General features: G+C 38.3%; 1 pseudogene; it reads right to left on the reverse strand.

The window, feature by feature from the left end:
- Window positions 1–201: 201 nt before the first annotated feature.
- Window positions 202–651, reverse strand: LOC117029265 (deoxyuridine 5'-triphosphate nucleotidohydrolase, mitochondrial-like; annotated as a pseudogene).
- Between the last annotated feature and the right edge of the window lie 5,994 nt (window positions 652–6,645).

Below are 6,645 nucleotides of genomic sequence, written 5' to 3' on the forward strand. Positions count from 1 at the left end.
TTTCTTTCTTCTTTGGAACACTTTTTTGCCTAGCTGTGTTCCCAGTGTGCAAACTCTAAGACCCTTGAATAAATCTCTACCATTTATTTCTAGCAAAGCCTCCATACTTGTTGAGTTCATCTGACAACATTTTAAAAGCAAAAACTCTTTATTTTTAAGGGGAAAAGTACAGTTTCTCATTTTCTATTCTTAGCACAAATTTTAATTCTTTCCAGTGGAACCGAAACTTCCTGAACCCCTTTCAGTGTCATCTAAAACTTGAACTTCCTCTGTTTCTGGATAAAAATCCATTCACAAATGAGCTGTGCAATTCAGTCACTCTCTTTGACTTCAAACTTTTCTTTGCCAAAATTAAACAGTACAACACCAATATTTCCTCTATAATTTTCATCTACGACACCAGCTCCTACGTCTATGTTTTGCAGCCTAGCCAGATGTGGAGCTACTCTTCCCTGGCACCCAGAAGGAAGGGCTATCTGAATAATGTCAGTTTTCATAAGGGTTTTCTCCATAGGTGGCACTGTGTAATCATAGGCACAGGACAGGTCATAGCCCACCGCCCTCATAGAACCTGTGGTCAGGACAGTGGCTGGGGATGTCGGAGAGCCCAGCGAAGCACAGCTGCATGCCACCTTCCTCCACAGCTGGACTTGCTTGCTAAGGGCTCATTTGACAATGTTAAAAGAAGAAAAATACTGCATCTTGGAATTGAGGCAATATAAAAATTCAAAAGGAGAAAAATCCATATGTATGAAGACAAGCAGTTATTCATAATTTTAAAAAACAGCATTTGCATCCAATAATAAGGAAATGATTAAATTGATATATATATATTATGTATAAATATAATGGGATGTAAGTTATTAAAAATTTATGATAAAAATGTAAAATCAAGGGAAAATGTTTCTAAAATAATGTTACATAATATACAAAATTTATAAATGTATAATATTATAATATATATATAGTTTGATATATATATATATATATATATATATATATATATATAGTTTTATAAACTTAACAACAATATGTCCATATGGATAAAAGTTTGAAAGAACTCCAAACAAATGAAAATCATTATGATGTTGAAATATTGGAATTATGTGTGCATTTTAGTTCCTCATATATTTTAAAAGCACTTTAATCACAAAAAAAGTTCCCACAAACATTTCTATCTTGATAGCCAATCTCTTCCCTGTTTTTCCTTGGGTCCAGTTTTCTCCCTTCCTTGGCAAAATGGGTAATTTAGGTATTTAGCTGGGCAATCAGGAAGAAGGCACGCTGTGAATTTTTGGTAAAGACATGTAATGTGTTTACACAATCACTTCCAGTCTGTTTCATGAGTAAAAAGTATAATTATGTAGCCATTGAGGGCTAGAGCCACTGAAGCAATCATCTCATCTGTACCCAAGAATCCTGTTCTGACTTGTAGGAACTACATATTTTCCAGGGAGGGGATGGTGAGAATGCAGCACCCTGGTCACTGGTAACAAAACTCAGCATCTTTGCGATGCTGGTACTTCTCTTTGACCTGGTGCTACACCTCTGTCAGAATTCTAATTTCAGTCTAGGAATTAATAGGAATTTCCTGTTTAAAACAATGACAGCCCTGAAGTATTTATGTCTGGTTACATTATAGCATGGAATAAATATATATGGACATATCAATCATTGAGTTTACACAAATGACCTGCCTATGAAAACTCCAACTATGAAAACCCAATACTCAAGCAGGTAAAACATATATTCAGGGCCAAGAGTCACCTCCCATTTTCATCTCTCGCTTCATAAACCCACTCAAACTAGCTTCTGCCCTAACTATTGCATGGAAATGGCTCTTGCCAGAATATTAGTAACGTCCTGATCCTACATTTAAAAACTATATTAAACAGTTTATTTTGAAATAATTTCAAATGTACAGAAGATATGCAAGAATAGCACAAAGAACTCCCATACACCCTTTACTCAGCCTCACCAGTTATTAACATTTAACTATATTTGTTTTTTTTTCTCTCTCTCTCTCCCTCATGTGTGTATGCATCCCTTAACTTGGTGACACTTCGGTATTTTCTAACATCAATGCCATTCTCTAATGTCATCACAGTGCAATTCTCAAATTTAGAAAACTTAATAGTAGTACATATAGTACTATTATCTAGTATGTAGTTCTAATTTACATTTGCTCAAGTCTCATTAAGTTTTTAAGTGAACCAATTTATTTTTATTAAAAGATTTTTTGAAGAAACAAGAGATTAACATTTGAATTTTAAAAACATTTTCAGTGCTTTTAAATCATATTTACAACAATTATTCATAGTTTCTCATTTAATTCATTTTTACACTCACCATCAGGACTTCTACCATGCACTTCTACTTCAAAAGTCTTCTTTTTGATTAATCTTTCAGTCATTTACAGAACATCTGTCTGAATTTTCTCAGACAAGGTGAAATCTTCAGAGCCTACACATAAATGAGAATTATTTCTGTGGATTTCACATATGACTTGATATAGAATTATTGAGTCAAACATAGCCTCTCCCTTCAAAACATGATATACAGAGTATCCTGTTACTCTGTGACATTCAGGAGAAAGCAGATTTTGTACGTTGTGGATAATCTTTATCTTTGAAATTTAAAACATTAGCTGTTCACACGCAGGTACTGAACAATTTTTGTCAATTTTGCTTTTGTCAGTTTTGCTTGGGTCATCTCACCTGAAGAAACGTTTCTCTTTGACTCAAGAAAACCATATTGTCTTCTCCAAATATTGCTTCTTTTCCATTTGTTCTGGCATTTTCCTTTAGACATTGGGAGTCTATCCTCTGTCTTTCTTATCTGTTTTTCTTAGGCTGCTCAGGTCTTAGGATAAACGTGTTTGTACTTTGAATTTGAATCTTCCAAGTGCAGTTCATAGACATTGGAAGTCTATCCTCTGTCTTTCTTATCTGTTTTTCTTAGGCTGCTCAGGTCTTAGGATAAATGTGTTTGTACTTTGAATTTGAATCTTCCAAGTACAGTTCATCCTCTGGTAAAAACTGGAGCGCCCTGTCAGCAGTTAACAGTAAGATCTGCAGCTCTTTTCTCCTCCTTCTAACGCACGATCCAAAAAAAATGTGTGCAAGTCACATAAGGAGGTAACTTTTTTGAGGCTGTTGATTCAGTAGAACAAGGTAGGGATTGGGTTGCCAACCAAATTTCATTGGATCTGGAACTTTCAGTTGCTTCTAACAGATACCACCACCTCCAGATACATTCGGACAGGCCAGCAGGTTTCGCGCAGGTGCACAGGAAGAAGGCCGTGTTGTCCACGAGCGAGCGCGTGAGTTGCGAACTGTCGTGAGGCACGTCGTGCGTGCGTGCGTGCGTGCGTGCGTGCCGTCGAGGTGCGCGCAAGCTCAGGAAGGGGCGGGAACATGAGTCCGTGGTCTCTAGAGCCCTTGAGGTGTTCCCCAGCTGTAGCAGCCCACCTAACAACGTGCACCAAAACTGATTAATTTTCTGAATTAATGTAAATATTAGAATAACCCGTCAGTGCTCAAGCATTAATTAGAACGCATCTCAATTGAGGGGATTTTTTTTTTTAACCTTTATGTTCAGGAAAAAGAAAGGATGTTATGACTAACAAAGTTCTTAGAGATTTATTTCTAAAAGCATTTTTCAGGTGACATTAACATGCCAGTGTGGATTAGTTTCCAAATAGTAAACAGTGAAAATATATTACTGTTATTAGGGGGGAAATAACACTTTAGTTTTTAAAGTACAGTACAGCAGGTCTGCAAATAACCTTTTGTTCAATGCCAATTTGTTATAACATTGATGAGGGAAAAGAAAATTGATTCCTGGCAGCGGCCACTGTCTGTGTGGAGTTTGCACATTCTCTCCAGGTCTGCGTGGGTTTTCTCTGAGGATTCTGGTGTCCTCCCACAACCCGAAGATGAAGCTGCGTATGTGAGGTGAATTGGAGTGTCTCCATTGTCCCATTCTCCAGTGTCCTGCGATGGAAGGGTGTCCTGTCCAGGTTGGTCCTGTCTGGCATCCTGAGCTACCAGGACAGGCTCTGGCCACCCATACCCCTGAACTGGAATAAGATGGTTGGAAAATCATTACCTTACTTGTTTTTATTCATCTTGCTTAAATAAAGTATAGCTCACATTTATTTCAATGCTTCATATCAGAAGTGTTTTGGGTCTTTATTTAGAAGTTTGGTGATGATTTTGTGACTAGAAATATGCCATAGGAACTTAACTCTTGTTCTAGCCTCAGGTCAAATTTGTTCTGTTACACCTTGTTTGTTTCTCTTAAAGTTGCAATTTCCAAGAACCTGGCAATGATGTTAAGTGAGGACTTACTACATAAATCCTTTCTAATTAAGGTAAAACTATGCTATAACAATTGAATCCAAAATCTCAGTGGCATTAAAAAAATAAAAAATTACTTCGTTTTCATGTAAGATCCAAAGGGGGTGTTCCTGATAGGCAGTGACATTCTTCCTAGTGGTAATTCTGGCACCCAGGCTTCTTCCATCTTTTGGTTCTGCCATTTTCAACATATGGCCTCCAAGGTCATGGGGCAAAGTGAAAGAGTATGGAGCATATAGCTGGGAGGACTTTAATAAGCCCAGCCTGTAATTCATCCACTTTACTTCTGTCCGCATCTCATTGACCAGGATGCAGTCACATGACCACACCTAACTGCAAGGGCAGCTGGAAAATGTGGGTGCCCAAGAGGAAGAGGAGAGGTGTTTGATCAACAGCTAGCTAGTCTATGCCAAGACGATTTGATTTCTGTGTCTCCTTTATCAACTCCTGTAGGCCTCATAAGTGAAAAGTTATGGTCATAATCATGAACACACACCACAAAAGACTTAACTGTCAAAACAAAAACCTTATTGAATTAATGCATGGCGCTTACTAAAGTATGAAACCAAAGATTGAAAAACAGAATGAGTTTTTAAGTTCGTACCAAGTTGAATAGAAAGTAAATTAAAATACTCTTGTTTATTGAGACTTGCAGCTAATTCAAATTTTGCTAATGCAAATTTTGACAGAGAACTGTCAATTTAATTCATACTTGAAAAATCAGAAGAGTTGATTTGTACCGTGGATACTAAGAAGTGCTGTGGCATGAATAAACTTTGCCACTTAATGCTTGACAAAGGCAGCCTGCCCAAAGAAAGTCACTGAAGTGGAGGCAATGAAATGTGATTGTGATTGAGTGACTCAGCTGGGGGTTGTGGAATCACAAGACTGAGGAGAGAAGGGACTGTATAGGAGTAGAGTTATGTGATTAAGCCTAAGAAGTAGCTGGCTAGTACCAGAACAGTTGATCTGAAGGTTTTTTGGGTAAATGTAGTGCCAGAATTTTGTGGGGAAGAAAGAAAGGTCTAGAAAAATAGGCCTTATATAGCTGTAGCCAAATGGAGTGACAAAGGTGGAACAAAATTGTTTCTTTTTTGTCTGTGTCATGGGTAGCATATCCACTGAATTCCTAAACCTGCAAACACCTCTCTGTTTATGCTGAATGAGGTCAGGGAATCTCATGGGCTGTGTGTAAATGAAAGGAAGTGTTTGGAAAGTTTTCTTATTTCCTCTAGTAGAGTCATCTCCAGACGCCTTTGTATGAGGTGAATTAATAAGGCAGCCTTTTCTGAAAGAGGAGGCACACATTACTGAACATAGAGCATGGACCAGGTCCTCTGCTACGCACTTACACATGTTATCTTTCATTATCAAGGAACTACCTTGCTAATTTTATTTCTTTTACAAATTTTTTTGATTGTGCTAAATGAATATGTCAAACCACATTAAACAATAGCAATTTTGGAGGGTGTGGGGACAGAGTCCCAGAAAGCAGTTTCCAGGCTCTCGGCCTCATGTGGAAAGGTGCTGGCTCGGTTATTAGATGGCCATCAGCTGTAATCAGATGGCCATTGGCTGTGGCTGGTTGGCCATCAGCTGTTGCTGGTTAGCCATTGGCCACTGATATAACTGCCGTGGCTACGCTAGGGGGTTGGTTGGCAGAGAAGTGGATGGCAGATTGCGCATCATGTAGAGCCTGCTTCCTGTATCTCTAACCCAGCCGCCAATGATAATATAGTGGTATGAACTCCCCTATCCATGGCCCCGTTGTTGTTCCTTTTTGGCCTCATGATATCCTTCGTTCTTGTGCGGGGAGCAGGAACTGAGACCCTGCATGATAGAAGGATAGTCTCCATCCTTCTCTAAAAGTGATAGGAGGTAGTTTGCAAAAGATCCATATATTCAGAAATATACAAAATTAAACTTGCGGGTAAAAATATTAAAATAGGTTGATTTGGATTAAACAGTTTTAGCTACTACCTGGAGTTACTTTCTAAGGAATTCATTAATGACTGTAAAACATTTTGAAGAAAGTTATTGCCCAGGCTCTATGTATTTCTTCATTTTGGACTAGGCGCTAAGTTTATAAGAGACTAAAAAAGCATGGTCATTGCTTGTCTGGAGTCTTCAACTTGGGGAGGAAAAACAGTGGTCTTCAAGCCTTGGAATCACTTGTGGAATCTTAAAAACTGCTGATGCCTGAGTCTCACCCCGAGATTGATGTAAAGAGCCCAGGATGTGCAGCCCAGATGGAGACCCTTTGCAAATGGACACCTAAGAAGTA

Source organism: Rhinolophus ferrumequinum, chromosome X (genome assembly GCF_004115265.2).
Source record: "Rhinolophus ferrumequinum isolate MPI-CBG mRhiFer1 chromosome X, mRhiFer1_v1.p, whole genome shotgun sequence".
NCBI lineage: Eukaryota > Metazoa > Chordata > Mammalia > Chiroptera > Rhinolophidae > Rhinolophus > Rhinolophus ferrumequinum.